The sequence below is a fragment of the Lichenostomus cassidix genome, chromosome 24 (genome assembly GCF_008360975.1).
Source record: "Lichenostomus cassidix isolate B80296 chromosome 24, HeHo_3.0, whole genome shotgun sequence".
In the NCBI taxonomy this organism is placed as follows: domain Eukaryota; kingdom Metazoa; phylum Chordata; class Aves; order Passeriformes; family Meliphagidae; genus Lichenostomus; species Lichenostomus cassidix.
Genome location: NC_139504.1, coordinates 5371881 through 5390172, shown reverse-complemented (window position 1 = coordinate 5390172; position 18292 = coordinate 5371881).

Below are 18292 nucleotides of genomic sequence, written 5' to 3'. Positions count from 1 at the left end.
TTTATTGCTGTTCCGGCCAGGCTTTCTCAATCCAAAGCCTGACAATCAGGAAAATCCAACATTTTCTGGGGGAATGGCTGCAGAAATAACCAGCTGGAGCCGCCAAAGCAACCCCGCGGGATACAGGGACAAATTTGGGCTGCCGAGCCCACCCTCCCGGCGGTGTGGAGAAGCCCCCAGGATCCCAATTCCCGTTTTCTGTCCCAGAAAAGGGCTGTGCGCTGGGCGTCGCCATGGTTACGGCACGGTGTCGCATAGCAACGAGCTAAGCCGAGCATCACCGAGGCGGTTTTGCCTCTTCTAAATTCCTTCCCCTCGCCGATTCAGCCAAGTGAGTTGGATTGATCTCCAGCCCCGGCGAAAACACGCGGCGGGGAGCCAGCGAGGGATTTGGGAACTCTGGGGATGTGACAGAAAAGGGGAGCTGCCCAGGGAAGGAGCCTGGGTGGGATCGGGATGGGAATTCTATGGGGAAGGGAATTCCTGGAGGATGGGGATGGGAATTCCATGGGGATTGGGATAGGAATTCCAGGGGGATAGGGATGGGAATTTTAGGGGGATGGGGATAGGAATTCCAGGGGGATGGGGATGGGAATTCCTGGGAGATTGGGATGGGAATTCCAGGGGGATGGCAATTCCAAGGGGATTGGGAATTCCAGGGAGATGGGGATGGGAATTCCAAGGGGATTGGGAATTCCAGGGGGATAGGGATAGGAAATCCATGGGAATTGGGATGGAAATTCCATGGGGATTGGGATGGAAATTCCATGGGGATAGGGATAGGAATTCCAGGAGGATTGGGATGGGAATTCCATGGGGATAGGGATAGGAATTCCAGGAGGATTGGGATGGGAATTCCAGGGGATGCCACAGGCTGGAGATCCCGTGTTCAGCAAGGCTGGATCCCAGCTGAGAACCACATTCCCACCTCCACATTCCCGGTCGGCTCTCCCTGCAAGGCCCAGCGGCACAAAAACTGTCCAACACCCCCAAAGCTCTTCCCTTCAAACCCCCAAAATCTTCTTCTTGTGCTCTCCAGGCTCCAGGGCTTCCCAGCATTGCCATTCCTGCCGAGGGAAGCGTCCGTTCTGCTCCGGGAGGGGACTGGCAGGCGTGGCTGACACTGGGGCATTCCCCCTGCCCTTGTCACCAGGATTTGTGCTCTGCTCCGAGCCAGCAGCCCCTCCCAGCCAGCCCTGCCACCCCCTGTCCCCAGAGCTCCCCCCGAGCCGCGCTGGGCACAGCTGCAGTCACCTGCGGGGACACGTGTGAGCATCTCCGTGCTGGAGCCTGTCGCTGCCACACTGCCACCCTGCCCTGCCACCCTGCCCTGCCACCCTGCCACCCTGCCCTGCCACCCTGCCACCCTGCCCTGCCACCCTGCCCTGCCACCCTGCCACACTGCCCTGCCACACTGCCACCCTGCCACCCTGCCACCCTGCCACACTACCACACTGCCACACTGCCACCCTGCCCTGCCACCCTGCCACACTGCCACCCTGCCACACTGCCACCCTGCCACCCTGCCACACTGCCACCCTGCCACACTGCCACCCTGCCACACTGCCACCCTGCCACACTGCCACCCTGCCACCCTGCCACACTGCCACCCTGCCCTGCCACCCTGCCACCCTGCCACACTGCCACCCTGCCACCCTGCCCTGCCACCCTGCCACCCTGCCACCCTGCCACACTGCCACCCTGCCACCCTGCCACACTGCCACCCTGCCAACCTGCCACACTGCCACCCTGCCACACTGCCACCCTGCCACCCTGCCACCCTGCCACCCTGCCCTGCCACCCTGCCACCCTGCCACCCTGCCACCCTGCCCTGCCACCCTGCCCTGCCACCCTGCCACCCTGCCACCCTGCCACCCTGCCACACTGCCACACTGCCACCCTGCCCTGCCACACTGCCACCCTGCCACACTGCCCTGCCACCCTGCCACCCTGCCACCCTGCCCTGCCACACTGCCACCCTGCCACACTGCCCTGCCACCCTGCCACCCTGCCACCCTGCCCTGCCACACTGCCACACTGCCACCCTGCCACCCTGCCACCCTGCCACCCTGCCACACTGCCACCCCCGGGAAGTGTCACAGCAGCACAGCCCGCCTCAGTCACCCGGCATGTCCCTCGAGGAGCTGCTGGGGAGAGGTTTTTATCCCGTGAGAAGCTGTCCGACCAGATCCAGCTCAAGGATCGTGGTGAGCCCAGAGTTTGGAGATGATTGAGATGATTTCCCTTCCCGGAGTTCACCTCTGCTGCCCTCCAGCCCCCTCAGCCAGAATTATGCTCCCCATTCCCTGTGGATCCCGGAATTCCCTTCCCGGGGCTGTTTGGAATATCCAGGCTGGTTTTCCTCGCACGGAGATGCAGCAGCATCAGCTCTACCTGTGCTTTTATTTCTTACACCTCCTGACACTCCCCTGCCTGCAGCTCCTTCCCCCAGGGGGCTCGGGGCTGCTTTTGTCACCACCTGGGAGCTGTCACTGCGCTGTGCCAGTGTCACCTGCCGGCCCCCGGTGGCTCGGTGGTGGCTCTTTGCCCTCCTGGGTCAAACCCGTCCCCTCACATCGCCCTTCCCACAACACCCCATTATACCGGCTGGGATGCTGCAATTACAGTGTGCCTAATTCCCAGAGCGCAGAATTTCCCGAAAAACTCTGTTTTAGCGTCACAAACCTGACAGAGCAACGACTGAGCTTCAGGGCTCCACATTGCCCCACCGCAATAACTAGAGCTGAGGCTTTTCCTCGGCAGGTGAGCCTTTGATATGCTAAATCCCTCTTTTATTGAGGGAATTCAGTTGCTTCTGGCACCCAGGACAGGTAGAACAGCCCCAAATTCCAAGGTGGAATTCAACAAGCTGAGACAACAATGTCTGCATTGTCTTCCCTCCGGCAGATCATTTTCCAGATTAAAACAAAACCCAAAAAAACCACAAAAATACCGCCACAAGAAGAAAAAACAAATTGCTATAATCCAGCCAACGGGGGCAAGGGAACAGCTTGCCTTAAATTCTTATTTGTAATTAAGGAAATCTCCCGGGATTAGCGTTGTTCTTGCCAATATGAGAAGTTGATCTGTGATTTTCCATCCTCGCGGGGACGGAGCTGCATTAAACCCAAACCGCAGCTATTGTTCAGTGCTCCCAGCCCCATCCCCACGTGAACCCCCGGCCTGCAGCCATCAGCGGGGCCCATTTTGAGCTCAAAAGCTGGGATTTTGAGCCCTGGAATGTCCCTGGATCCAGGGGACATCTCCAGGCAGAGCCACCGGAGCGAGCAAAGCAACCCCAGGCAGCTCGGCTGGAGCAGATTGCACGAGAAAAGGGCAAGAAAAGAGCAAAAGCAGAGCTGGTTTCCCCTGGGGGCTCTGGTTGAACTCCAGGCTGGCACAGTCGTGCCTTCAATCCCATTAGTGTGGAAACGTTCAGAGTTCATTTCTGAGGCTGTGAGAGCAGGGGAGGAAATCTCCAGCTTGGAAAATCCTGACAGCAGCAGAGGGAGTTTTCCCTACGGGAAAGGTGTCGGTTTGGGAGCTGTCACATCACCTGCCCGAGGAGAAGGGGCTGGGCAAGGAAGGGATGGCAGGAATTATCAAGGATCATCCCTGCCTGCTCAGCTCCTGCCCAGTGACCTCCCCTCTCCTCCAGGTGCTGCTGAGCTTCTCTTTCGGTCAAAAAGAGAGACCAAAAGAGGTCAGTTCTGCACACCAGGAGTGCCTAAACCTTCCCACCGAGCGCTGGGACATCTCAGAGGACATCCTGGGAGAGCCCTGGAGCACCCCGGGCTGCTGCCAGCTCCTCATCCCTCAGCTGAGCCCGGCTGGCTCAGCCTCTCCCCTCCGCAGCTCCTTTTCTCCTCCTGCTGCTGAAATCATTCCTCTCCGGTGCCCCGGCTGGGCGGGGAGGCTGCGGGATGATGCGAACGCTCTCCAGTGACGCATTCCGGGGGATTCCCTCTCCACCCTGCCCCGCTGCCTTCTCTCCGCTATTTTCAGCTTCTCTCCCTCCTCTCCCCCGGGGGACATCAAAGGCAGCTCCGCTCAGCCTCCGCCCAGCCCTGCCGCTTGCACTCCCACTGCTCGGGGAAGGCTGGAATGGCACCGGGATGTGACACGTGCGACAGCCAGCTCCCGCCGGCAGCATCCCAGGGCTCTGCTCCCACTCGCCCACCTCCCAGCTGGGCTGGTTGGCTCCAGTTTTGGGGATTCAGCCAGGAGCAGAGGATCCACAGCTCCCTCTCTGCTCCCCTTGCAGGCACAGAGTCCTTCAGGCAGGACCTCTGAGGCCATTTCCAGGAGTGATAAAAGCTCCATTTCCTGCCCAGGATTTCTGCAAGTTTTCCTCTCCTGGAAAGCACAAACTCCACTCAGAAGCTGCTCCCACGGGGTGCTGGAGCTGGCTCAGCTCCTGACCCCAGCACGAGCCTTAAAGCCTCCATCCAAGCACTGGGACTGAACATTTGCCTCCCAGAAATTGCTGGAGAGCAGCAATAAATCCTCCCCGGGATGACTGTGCTGCTCTGCCTCCCACCTGGTGGCTGCACACAGGGCGAGTGCCGAAACTGATTGTAAACACTCATCTATTCCTATTAAAATGGGATTTCCTAACGAAGGGGCTTCAGAATTCTTTGGCCTTTTCCTCATTATTCACCACCTGCAATGCAGGACGAGATTCCAAACCATCCCAGGAGCCTCTGGATGAAATGGGATTGGCTCCTTCAAGCTCAGATGTTGCTGCATGGAGGCTTTTAAAGAGCAACTTTCCTATTACCACCTTCAATCTCAGGCAGGGAAATCTAATCAGCTCCAAGGAAAGGCCCGATTTCTTTGCCAGACAGGGTTTTCCTGACTGAAATATATCTTTACACCTCGTCGTGTGCCTTATTTTGGAGCACGCGGGGACTTTCTGAGGGGAGCTGCTGACAAAGAAAAGCTGGTGTGTGATCCCTCGGAGCCACAGGCTGTCACTGAGCGCTGCCAAAAAATCTGATTGCTCCTCGCTCCTCGCTTATCACATCATCAGGAGATGGTGCGAGTTCCCGGTGGTTGATTTCCACTGATCAGTGGGGAAAGCAGAGCCGTAAAGAACATCCCGAGACAGCTTCCCCCAGCCGGCAGCACTGCGGAGGGAGAGAGCTGATTGATCAGGGTGAAGGAACTCCTGCTCCATCAGCGTGCTGGAGAGCACTCGGCTGATCCTCTCCTTTCATCAGCAGCACTTCCTCTTCCCTTCAGAAGCTCCTGCAGGGCTCAGCCTCGTGGAAACCTTGAAACACTCCCTGTGTGTCTTTCCAGGCATTTCCTCATCCTCCAGGGGTTCTGTTAACTCCTCCTCACGTCTCGTGGGCACAAACCCCACCGGGTGAAGCTGGGCCAGCTCAGAGCTTTGATTTCCCATTGCTGGGACCTTGATAAGCCAGAAAATCAAGTCACTGAACCACTGAACTGCAGCAGAATCCGGAGAGTATTTTATCCAGAACCCAAAATTGATGTTCCGCTTAACAGCAGGAAGCCAAAATATTCTGTATAACCTGTCAAACGGCCGAGTTCCTGCTCGTGCCTTTCTCATGGGAAGCAGGGTGTTCCAGCTGCTCAGCAGAGCAGAGCTGATGCTATTCAGAAAAACCAAATTGGTCCCTCGGCTCTGCTTTTCCGCCACCCCAATCCCAGGACCTTTGCAACCTCTGATGGGATTAGCGCGAGCGAAACAAAACACAGCAGCTCTGATTCACCGGTGGGGTTTGGCAGGTTAAACTCCGAATTAACCTCTCTGGGATTATGTAAGAGTTAAATAATGAAGTGTAAAAGTTAAATAACAACGTGTGTGTAAGAGTTACATAACAATGTGTGTGTAAGAGTTAAATAACAATGTGTAAGAGTTAAATATCAATGTGTGTGTAAAAGTTAAATAGCAATGTGTGTGTAAGAGTTAACAATGCGTGTGTAAGAGTTAAATAACAATGTGTGTGTAAAAGTTAACAATGCCTGTGTAAAAGTTAAATAGCAACGTGTGTGTAAGAGTTAAATAACAATGCATGTGTAAAAGTTAAATAACAATGTGTGTGTGAAAGTTAAATACCAACGCGTGTGTAAGAGATAAATAATGTGTGTAAGAGTTAAACAATGTGTGTGTAAAAGTTAAATAGCAATGTGTGTGTAAAAGTTAAATAGCAATGTGTGTGTAAAAGTTAAGTAACAATGCATGTGTAAAAGTTAAACGACATACCTCTGTTAAGAGCTAAATAACAACACGTCAGCGCTAAGGGTTGGGCAGTGGAGAATTCAGGGTTTTGTGCCAGTTGAGCTTTTCCTGACCCCAGTCCCACCTCTGTTATCTCTGCCCATCTCCCTTCAGAGCACAGGACAGCCCAGCGCTGCAGCCACCGAGGCGTTTTGCTGCAAACCCTCCCATCAGGGGTGGCACTGCTGGGCCATTTCTGCTCCATATTCCCGTCATTTACACACAGCACCCTCAGATTTCAGCTGCAAACCCTGCAGCCTCCCATCAGGGGTGGCACTGCTGGGCCATTTCTGCTCCATATTCCCATTATTTACACACAGCACCCTCAGATTTCAGCTCCAGAGGTTTCCCTGCTCCCCAACCCTCCAGAACAGCAGAGAGCACAGAAATCTCTGCGTTTGGCTAACTCCAAGCCCAAAGCCCTACGTTAAACAGGCACAGGAGGGTTCAAGGAGCTCATCTCCATCTTCTCCAGCTCTTTGCTTCCCTCTGGCTCTCCCAGCAGCAGGAGCAGCCTGGATCCTCCACCCTCCATCCATTCCGGGCGCTCTGTGACATCAAACGCTGCTGCACAACAGCTGCTCAGTCGCGAGTGTCAACCCGGGCTATTTTTAGCTTTATTACAGTGAAAGGAAGCTGAAAGGAGGCAAGCGTGTTCATTACAGTCTCGAGAGCAATTCCCAGCCATCAGCCACTGTCTGCATCAATTCTTTTATTAATTTGAGTGCAGCTCTCAGGCCGGGGAACATGAGCTGCGCTCTCAGCTGCACGCCCGCCCCAGCCTAGAGCCATTTAATTACCTCCATTAATAAGCAATAAGGCTCTTAAGAGCAACAATTTCCTTCTGCTGATCATTTCTCGGGGCTGGCAGAGAGAAAAGGCTCGCTTTTTAGCAGGTCTGGGAGGGTGAAAGCTGTGGATCAGGGAGGAAATTTCAGGCAGGGTGTTTTTAAGGCAGATCCTGCTGCATTTTGCTGGTTTAATTTGTGTAGAGCCAAACTCGCAGTTTTTTGGGGTGGAAAACTTTAAATGAAGGATGGCTGACACCACCAGAGCATGTGAAAAAAGGGCTTCATCCCAAATATTGATGGGGAAAAAGAGGTGTGGAGATGGGGTTTGGGACAGTGACAGCAAAATCTCCCCAAAGCTCAGCTCAGCCTTGGCTTCAGCTCCTTCCTGGGTGGATTTAAAGGACAGGTAGCTCTGAAAAACTCCATCAAAAATAGCTTTACAGGGCTGCAATGAAGTGGTTTTTATCCATCAGTTTCTGAGCTTTTGGGTTCTGTGGTTTTCTTTTTGTTCACCAGTTCTTCAGGCAGAATCACAAACCAATCCCCAGCAATGAATGCAGATGCTGAGGGAAGGCTTGGCTTGGATGCTGCAGGATTTCAGGTCAGATTTAGACACTAATTAAAAAATAAAGAGGGAAAAAAAAAAAGAGGACATTTTATCCAAAAGCAGAAGGGCCAGGATGTAAAATGCTACTGAAAACGGTTTTTAAGAGAAATATGACCAAAAAAAACCCCAAAAAATGCCCCAAACCTGGACAATGCTTCAGAGGATTCTTGTCAGAAGAAAGTTATTCAAAACTATTTAAAAATTATACAATACCTGCTTGCTTTTATATGATAATGGTCCCAGGAATGGCTGATCTTCTACACTGCCTGGAAAATGCTTTTGATGTAACGAGACAAGAAAGGTTTCAAGATGTTACTGCAAAATTCATGAGTGCTTTTGAGGCACGGGCAAAAAGAAGAGTCAGTTTAAAAATGCACTGTTTTTCTGAGCTAGAAAACAGTTCCTGGCATGGAGCTGCAGTGAAAACTCTCCCTCCATGAGGAAGAACAGAGAAACCCAGAAAAATCGGAACTCAAAACGCTCATATTGGGATTTATCTCTCCTCTGAAGCTAAGAAAACACAAAACATGGGCTGAATGAGGTTTCTAGGCCACACTCCCATCCATAAAAACGCTGCTTAAAAAAGGAGTTTGTGCTGCTCCTCTGCAGCAGGGGAACCCCCAGAGATTCCTGGGGTTTTAGATTAAATTTAAGGAATTGAAGCCACTGAAAGAACTCCTGGGGGACTGAATTTCCTTGGCAAAGCCCTGAAATCCCAAGGCCGAGCGTCTGGGTACAAACTCAGAGTGACTGCCAAACAAGCCTCACTCTGCTTCAAAAAACACTTTCAGAGACAAAATAATTGCAGCGTTTGGGATTTTTCTACCTCTTGCAGGAAAGGAAATGCACGTGGAGCTGGAGGGACTGAAAAATTCACGCTCAGCTGCCAGGAGTTCATCAGGAGCCACTGGAGCAAACAATCCTGGATTTGCTGCCCTGTGCTTCCATTTGGTTTTCCCAGCAACGACAGAGCCAGCAGGCCATGAAAAACACCAAACAGGGAGAGAGAAATGCAGAATATTTCCCCCAGTGGAGCTGCTGAGGGAAGGGAGAGGAGGGAACATGAAAAACACCAAATAGTGAGAGAGAAAAGCAGAATATTTCCCCTAGTGGAGCTGCAGAGGGAAGGGAGAGGAGGGATGGGGTGAGAAGGGAGAGGTTTGATCCCTGATGATGTCCCCATCTCGTGTCCCACCCCGAAAGCTGCTGTCCCTGCAGAGCCCACGGTATTTCTTGGCACAGAGAAAAAGGAGACGATGGGATGTGACCGAGGTCGTGCAGGATTGGCAGTCAGAGCAAGGGATTGGAGTCAAGGTCCCCAGTGAGCACATTCCCCACCACACTGCAGTCCTTTCCCGCCTGTTCCTCTCCCCAGCAGTGAATTATCCCCACAAATCTGCGCAGAGCTCTCATCTCCCTTCTCTGCAATCCCTCGCACCTCAGCTCTGCCCCCTTCCTGCCCCAAGCGTGCGAGAAGAGCGAAACACCAGCAGCGTTTCCTCCTTTCGGATGAACATTCCAGCGGCAGCCGAGCCGCAATCCGTGCGGAGCAAGGCGCCAGCCCTGCCTGCCCTCCGACTGCCCAAAAATCCACCCCACGCCTCTCTCAGAGCGCCCAGCCTCGCTGAGACAAAGCAATTCCTCTGCTGCTGGAAGATCCAGCTGTTGCCGTGGGTGAATCCACAGCTGCACGGCCAGGGGCGCCTCGGGATGCTCGGGAGCCGCGCAGGGAGCAGGGAGCAGGGAGCAGAGCGCTGCCCGGGCAGGGATTGCCATCTGCTGGCACCGAGGGGAAGCCCGGAGCTCTGCCTGACCCCTGGAGCCAGGGGAATCCATGGAATCATCGAGGGGTTTGAGCTGGAAGCGATGGTCAAGGATCCCAAAGGATCATCACAGCCACATCCCCCCGACCTGAGGGAGAAACCCTTTCCCGGGAGGGTGGCTGAGCGCTGAATTCCTCCAGCATCAATCCCATCCCCAAAAACAGAGGGAGAGACATCAATCAATTTCCTTTTTCCATCACTGCATCCCCAAGCAGTCTGGGAGAGCTGGGTTCTGGATTTCCTTTTTCCATCACTTTATCCCCAGGCAGCCTGGGCAGCCTGGGAGAGCTGGGTTCTGGATATTTTTTTCCATCACTGTATCCCCAAGCAGTCTGGACAGTCTGGGAGAGCTGGATTCTGGTTTCCAGCAGGTGAAACTGAGGCCCTCAGGAGGCACACTGCCCAGCTGCACTTTGGGGCTGCTCCCAGCTCCAGATTTTTTTAAAATCCCTCATTCCCCCCTGCTCGGAGCCTCCCCCGGCTCCTCTCCCAGCAGTCCAGGAGGGCAGGGACAGCCTGAGCCCGGCGCTGTCGCTGACCCCAGGCTGGGCAGACAGGGATGCTCTCCCTGGGGAGGAGTTGCCATGGAGACTTTGGATGCAGAGGGACACGGAGGGGAACGCTGCCGTTAATTTAGGGCATTAAGGACAATTAGCGTTGATTAGACGGGGGTTGTTGGGATCGGCACAAAGCAAACAAAGCAGGTTCTTGCCCCGTGAAAGAATGGGATCTGTTCTTGGTAATGCACACAGGGTTCAGGGGAGGGAGTGGTCGGCGGGCAAAATAAACTGTATTAACAAGCAGACACAACCAGCAAATCTCATTGTGCCGCAGAGGGATTTATCTCCTGTTCATCTGAAATAAAAACCACGGGCTGGTAATCCATTTCATCCGCAACAGGCGTTTCTGAGGCTGAGGAGGAGGGAGGGAGCTGCAGATGAAATGCTCTGGTTGGTGGTGGTGAGCGAAGCTCGCTGGGTCAGGGCTGATAAAGAGCTCCCAAAAAGCAAGAAATCCATCTGTCCTTCCATCAGTCAGCAGCACCCGCTGAAGGTGAGCTCTTGGCGCTGCCCTGCAATCGGGGAGTCCTTAAAAGCCCAAGTGGGAAGGCAGCACTACAGAAATTCTCCTTTTGCATCTCTGGATATCCATCATTCAGTGCCAAAACCAGGCTGGGCGATCCAGCCCGGGAATTACAAGCACTGCCTCTTCCTGCCCTGTTCCCATCCTTCCCTCGCAGGAGCTGGGGTGATGGAGTTTGTGCCACGCTCACTTTTTGGGGTCACTTTTTGGGGCTCCCTGGCCTTCCCCAACCTCCCTGGGGATATTTCCCCACCCCTGGGATGCCACAAAAACAGGAATCCAAGGGTCCAGCGCCACCCTGAGATGCTCCAAACTGGGATTTAATTAGGTCACTCCCCGGATACATTAAGCACAGATGTCCAGATTCAGGAGATTACAGATTTATTGGGCATTGATTAAATGAAGGGGGAAAAAAAATCAAATAAGAGCTGGGGGAGTTACAGCTGAGTGCTGCAGCCATGTGCCAGCTCTCCCTCAGGGCAGCTGAAGCAGCCTATAATTAATATTACACAGTCCTGACAGGCAAGATAAAAGTTCTGGCCAGGCCGGGGTGTAATTTAGGATCTATTTATTCTCCAGCAGAATTTATTAACTCCAGCAAAGCCAGCAGAGGCAGATCGGTGGCTGATTTCCCTGCAGAGGCTGTCAGGGGCATTCTGCACGTGGTGTTCTCAAAGCTTTATACTTTTCTCAAAGCCTCTGATAGAAAACACATCAGGAAAAAAAAATTATATCACTTTAATCAGGCTAGGTTTGCCTTTGCCTTAGTGAAAGGAAATTTTTTTAATTTTTTTTTTAAGGGTGTAGCACGACTCCACGGGGATGAGTGTAAGGTATCAACAGACTGGGAGTAACCCAAAAGAGATCAGATAAAGATAAAACCCATGAGCAGAACGTCAACAGCCATCCATGAAGATCTGCCCCAGCCCTGCCTCTGGCACAGTTGGAGACATTTCCTCCGGAAAGCGCTGATAAGAAATCAGGGAGTGAAGACTTAATCAGCTGCAGAGGTGAAGAAATCCGGATGCAATTAGAAACCGAATAAAGGCTCCGCAGCTTTAGACCAATGAACGTCAAACCCAGGAAGTTCTGTGGATTTTTCGTGTGAAAAGTTATGGGGAAATCTTGGAAAAGCCATGTGCCATGGAATGATTCCGAGGTGATTTCTGTGGCACATCCTGGCCAGGAAATAGAGTCATGCCTTGACTCTCTAAAGATGTTTTTGGAGGTTTTTTTTGTGTTTTCCCGCAGTTTCGGTGACACCTCGGCTGCCTGAGAGGCATGTCGGAGCACCAGAGCCCTGACATCCCCATGTTCCAGCCTTCCCCGAGCTGATCCCGGTGATCCCGAGCTGTTCCAGGTTATCCAGAGCCGATCCCGCTTTTCCCGAGCTGTTCCCGCTTTTCCCGAGCCCATCTCGGTTTATCCGAGCCGATCCCGATTTATCCCGAGCCGATCCCGGTTCTCCCGAGCTGTTCCCACTTTTCCCGAGCCCATCCCGGTTTATCCCGAGCCCATCCCGGTTTATCCCGAGCCCATCCCGGTTATCCCGAGCCCATCCCGGTTTATCCCGAGCCCATCCCGGTTTATCCCGAGCCCATCCCGGTTATCCCGAGCCCATCCCGCTTTATCCCGAGCCCATCCCGGTTTATCCCGAGCCCATCCCGGTTTATCCCGAGCCAATCCCGGTTTCCAGCCCGCTGCCGCAGCCGGGCTGTGCCTCTGAACCGCTCTGCGCCCGCGGAGCTCAACCCCCAATTACCCGTGCTGATAACCGCAATCATAATTAGCGTTCGCGGGCGTTTTCCCACGTTCAGAGCTCATTACGGCGATGAACTAATTAACACCTTGCAAGGCTTTGTTCAGATGTGGATCACGCCTCGAGCGCCCGACTGCTGGCAGGAGATGTCGCTCCGAGCAGCTTCTCCTCAATGATTTATAGCCACGTGTTCTCACCTCCTTCTCACCTCGGGAGAACAATGCAAAAACAATTAGAAATTAAAACTAAAACACAGTTATACGGGTGTTGCAAGAAGCGTCGGTTTGGCAGAAAGGTGTTAAATACCCCATTATAACCGAGAAAAAAAGAGGTGTTAAAAGGGGAAAACCAAGTTCAGGTAGAGCTGCGGTGAACCCACAACTCCTTTGATGTTTTTCTGTGCGCTCCACACTCGCTGAATAGATGTTAGAGCAAATCAGTGCTTTTGTGACGTATTTACCTGGGGAAAAAAACAATAAAATCTCGGAAATAATTGCTCTTTAAGTTGTTGTAAGTGACAGGAGCTGCTCTGAGGGGTGACTTCCATCTCAGCCTGTGGTGACTCAGCCTTTCCCTGCATTATGAAAAAGTAAAATAAAATTTTAATTTTTTTTTTTTTTTTTTGTTTACCGGGAGCTTCCGTGGGAACCTGGGGATCGAAGGAAATCCGGGTTTATCCGAACCCCAGAGCGCTCTATCCCACACTCCATGCCTTGTTTTCCTCCTGTTTTCCCCATTCCCGCTGCCCCTTCCTCTCCCATCCTCCCCTCCGCCTGTCCTGCGTGATTTATGCAGCATTTCAATAATAAATTGCATGGACACTGCGGAATTCACAGCACTCGGGGAAGGTTATTAACTAAATCACTGTATCATTCATACAAATGAACTTGGATCCCGCGGTGGGAGGATTTCATCGAGGGGGAAAAAAATCAGTCCAAGGAGTTTATAAAATCCAAGGGTTGCCAGGGATTTGCGATATTTAAGTGTGTTTGGAGTGAGAATCTGAGGTGATTTCTGCAGGGTGACACCTCGGGCTCAGCTGGGTGGCTCTGGCTCTGTCCCCAGCCCTGTCTCGGTGGGAAATCAGTGTCCTCGGAGGGAAACAAAACCTTCCTCCAGGAACCTGATCGGAGCTGTGCAGCAGCAGCAAGGCACAGAAAATCAGGATTTTATCAGAGAGCTCAACCCTGTGAGGTTTCCCTGTGAGCCCAGGGGGTGGGAAACTCCAACAGGTAAAATCCATCACTGGAAAGACTCAAAATCATAACCGAGATAAACCAAACTATAATAATTTTACCCTCAGAAAAGGGGCAGAAGAAGTGCCAGGGCAGGACAGGGCAGGAGGATAGCATAAGTTGTCTCTAAGGTCAGAGAAAAAGTCACCAAATATTCAGCACAGAAGTCTCACTCACCCAAAATTTCTGAGAAACGAGTTTGCATCTCGCAGCAGCAACGATCACTGAAATGGAAAGAAACACCAAGAGCTGAAGTTTAAATAAGTATGTCTGATAAAAAAGAACAGGTTTACCTGCCAATTCCCGGGTCAAAGCGATCAGGAAAGAAAACCCAGGAGAAGGCAAACTCCGGGACACGGCAGCAATTCCGAAATGCCTTCCGGGGAGCAGCAGCAGCACCTGAGCAGGCAGGCTGCGAGCTGAACTCCAGCCCGTCAGGTCGCATTAATGTCACTAACTGGGTGTACAAACAGCAGCTCCGGAGCCCACAGAGGCTCTCCAAGCAGCACCATTCATTAGTTTGTCATTGCTGGACGCTGCTGGGCCGGGGAGAGGCTGAACCCTGGCCACGGGCAGGGGGTGAGCAGTGACCCCACAGGGCAAGGCGTGCAGCTCTTCCCTTTTCCCCTCCATCCCGGCGGAGTTCAAACTCCATCCGGATGGCTCTGAATCCCCTCTGCGGGGAGTGCCAGCCCAGGGAAGGGCTGGGGAGTGAAAGAGCAGCCGCACCCTGGAGGCAGCGGAGATCTTTGGGAACGTTCCGTGGAGCTCAGCTGCAGCCCTGCCAGGAAATGTCACTGCCAAGGGCTCTGCCAGCCCCTCTGCACCCAGACAGTGGGCACTGCGGGTGACACTCGCTCCGTGTCCCACCGAGCCGGGGATCTGCAGGGCTTCGCTCCGAATCAGCCAGGAGAGCTGCTGTGGGTTTTTCCCAAAGCCTTTGGGGCAATCCTGTCCTCCTCCTGCTCCGCACACCTCTGTCCCACTCCGCCTGCACCAGAGCCGCTGGAAAATCCCATCACCCTCCTGTCCCCTCACTGTCACCCTCCTGTCCCCTCCAGGGACACCCAGAGCCCCTGGGAACACCGCTGCCCCTTCCCTTTGGGAATCTCTCCAGCCCATGGCTCCTTTTTCCCGTTTCCTCAGTGCGAGCAGCTCCACCCATGGCAGCAAACACCTCCTGTGCAGTGCCAGCCTGGGCCGAGGTCGCTGTCACTTGGAAGATCCCAGCTATTTGACTGCTCCGGATTCATTTGTTTAATGAACCTCGGGGAGCCACCGCGCTAAAGCATTCCCAAACAAGTTCAGAGCTTTGCAGTTTCTCCACTCATTAGGGACTCCTCTGGGGCTAAACACAAGAGGTTCTGCTGCTGTGTTTGAAGCCGGCAGAAAGCCAAGGCAGGGCTGAATCTCCAGCTCAAGTGAAGCGTTTTTAATGTTTTTCCTCCTCTGTTTTTCTTCCCCTCTCCCCAGTGAGCGCAGAGCTGCCAAGCACAAACACAGACGATCAGGTCAAGGTGCTCTGAGGTGGGGGAAGTGTTTTAGCAAAGCCTGGATAACCCAGCCCTGCTCTGCCGTGGGTTTTCCTGCACTTTTGTCTCCCAGAGCTCTGTGGCTCCTCCACAAGCCCTTTCCTCCGTGAATGGTAGCCAGTTCAAGGCTCTTGGAGCTCAAACTGAGAGCTGATTGCTCATCAGGAGCTGTCCAGGAACAGCCAAGCTCAGTTCCTGCAAAGTCTTTCCCTTCCTTCCCTTGCCTGCCTGGCTCTTGTCCTCCAAGAAGTGAAATACACGTTAAAAAATAATTTTTAAAAAGTTTTAAAAATTCATACTCATTAGAAGAAATCAGGAAAGAAACTGATTATCTCTTGCAATTCATTATGGCAACTTCATTACTCCTCAGAACTCCCCCAAAGTAAGGAAGGGGCTGCTCAGAATCCACCCTGCGGCGCTCAGGGCACCGAGAGTCCTGCAAAATTAATTGCCAGGCACATTAATTACTGATTAAATAGGAAATCCCCACATGCCATTAGGAAGGGATGATTAAACATGCACCACTGATTGGATCCATCGTCCTTCCAGCCCTGCTGTAAGTCACCTTCCTGCTGAGCAGGTTCAGAAGGACAAACGTACCATAGGAGGTCAATAAATAGTCTCAGCAGAGAGCTGGAAACACCTCCCTGGGATAAAGCTGCAGATTCCTTCGGCAGGACCACACATCTTGGCTCTGAAGCCAAAAAACTCTCCTTTTCCACCTTGGAGTTGGCAGCTGCTCCGGCAGCAGCAGCAGCAGGCTCTGTTCCAGGTGCTGCTGCTCTCCCAGGTACCTCTGCTGCCTCATCCCATCTGCCAGGAGATGAGCCAGGCAGGAAAACCTCCCAGGCTCTGCAAGAGGCTGTGTCCTGGAGCTCGGGGTTTGGGAGGACAAATCCTGAATTCCAAGCCGGAGGTTTCCTCACACAACTCTTCCCGAAGGCAGATCAAGGGGATGCAACAGGATCGGTGGTTGGCACTGGAGCTGTTTAACTGTTTAACTGTTTAACTGGTTCTCCTGCCATCCTCGCATCTCCCAGGCTGCAGAGCAGCCCCAGGGAGCTGCCCGGGGTGGTTTAATCCTGCCAGCTCTCCCAGGAGGTCCCTGCTGGTTCCTCAGAGCCGCCGGGTCCGGGTCCAGGCTCGGACAGCCTGCCAGCCGATCTCAGCCTCCCACACCCTCCAGTCTCCCTGCTTCGCCGCCTCCGCCCGCAGTTTGAGCATCAGGGATGTTCCTGCCCTTGCGGAGGCAGGAAGGAGCCCGGGGACAGGCAGGGACACTCCTGCCCAGCCCTGGGAGCCGAAGGTGGCTCTGGAGGAGCAGAGGGACCAGCCAGGCACATGCAGCCCAGCGCTGTCCTTCCAGAGCGCCGGCTGTGCTGGATCACAGTTCCTGCTGCTCCTGCTCCTCAGGGTGCTCGGAACATGTAAATCAGGCACGGAAAAAGCCTTTCCAGGCGGGCTGGCCGAGCTGGGGGCAGAGCTGAGCCCTGTCCCGGTGCCAGCACCCAGCAGAACCGGGGCACCGGAGCTGGCACCGCGCCTGGCACAGCCCGTGGCAAGCTGCTGCCATCTCCTGGGCTGCCCGGCTCCGCTGGGCACCTATTCCCCCTCCCAGCTGCTTTTCCCGAGGGTTCCTGCTCCCTCCTGGCCCAAATCCTCCCCTCAGAGCCACTGTCCTGCGGCACCGAGGCAGCAGCCACGTCCCTGCTGTGATTGCGTGACAAAGCTTCTGTGCCACCACAGCCAAACCAAACAGGGTGAGCTCCGGGCTGCAGCCGCAGGCAAAATCCCGGGAATCACCAGGATCTGCGCCCTGCCTCCCCCCAGCCCTGCTGAAGGTGACACCTGAGCTGCTCTGTCGCCTCCCCAGGGCTGGGGACAGAAGGGACGGCGGTGGGAGCAGCAGGAGGAGTGCTGGAGGAGGAGAGCAGCAAATTAAACCAGGGGTTTAATTCCAGCAAGGCTCTGCAGGCACAGCCAGAGAGCAGCCAGGGCTTTGCTCCGGCAGCAGAACTTGTCTGCGCTTCGGGGAGAAAGGCTGGAGGAAGCCAGCGAGCCCAGAGCTCCCATCTGCGGCTCAACGAGCTCCTGGCTGCTGCTCCTCCTGCCTCTCGGGACCAGGAACCTGCCTGAGGAAGGGCAAACAGCGGGAAAATTCCCTCGTTAAGCTGCTCGCTTTGGGGAAGTGCCTTTTACCAAAAGATTTGCCCTTCCCGATTCCTCCCGCGGATTACAAGGGGGATTTTAGAGCCTCGTCCCTGCGGAGAACAATCCACCTTTTCTCCTTGCAGCCTGGACAGAGCCTCCCCGGGCTGCCGGGCTGGGGTGAAGCCCGGAGAGCTGCTGGAATTCCTGCCGGGCTGGCAGGGCACCAGCACCGAGGTGTTTCCCAGCACACGTGGGGCTCTGGCAGCCTCCCAGCCGCCTCTGGATGCAAAATTCATTCCACACCTCATTTGCAACTCCAGCGAGCCACGAGCCCTGCTGCCTCTCCTCTCTGTTTTTCCCCCTGGAGGGAGGCAGGGATGGGGTGACTTTTGGGACAGTGCTGGGACAGAATCCAGAGCCCATCCCGGCACTGGGAGCTCACCCCACACCTCCAGCAGGACAAGGAGTCTTTTCAAGCCAGCTCAGCGGCTCAGGCAGTAAAAGAACCCTTTATCCCAGCGCAATATTTGCAAAACAGGCCAGTAAATATCAACTGCCCCGAGTTCTTCACCCAAAGCAAATAATCCCATAAAGCTCTGCCGAGGAGATCAGAGCAAACACAGCTCTCCTTGCCCGGAGCTGGGCGGGGAGGGGAGAGGAGAGGAGAGGGAGAGGGAGAGGGAGAGGGAGAGGGAGAGGGAGAGGGAGAGGGAGAGGGAGAGGGAGAGGGAGAGGGAGAGGGAGAGGATGCCCCGATGCAGGGTGGCTGCAGCACAGACCAGCCCAGACCAGCACCAGGAAGAGAGAGAACTCTGTGTCCTTGCTTTCCTCAGCACCCTGCCCTGGCCCTGCCCTCACCCCTGCCTGACCCGGGGAGAGCCTGAGCCGCTTTCCCTGTGGCTCACATTTCCATGCTGCCAAGCAGGTGCGTCTGTGCAGCTGTTTATTCTCTCTGACTGCTGCATTTTGCAAAAAAACCCCAAAACCAAAAAACCCAAACATGCACTCCCTCCCTTGCCATCCCACCCTGGTGAGCTGCAGGTGGGAGGAGGTTTGGGTTT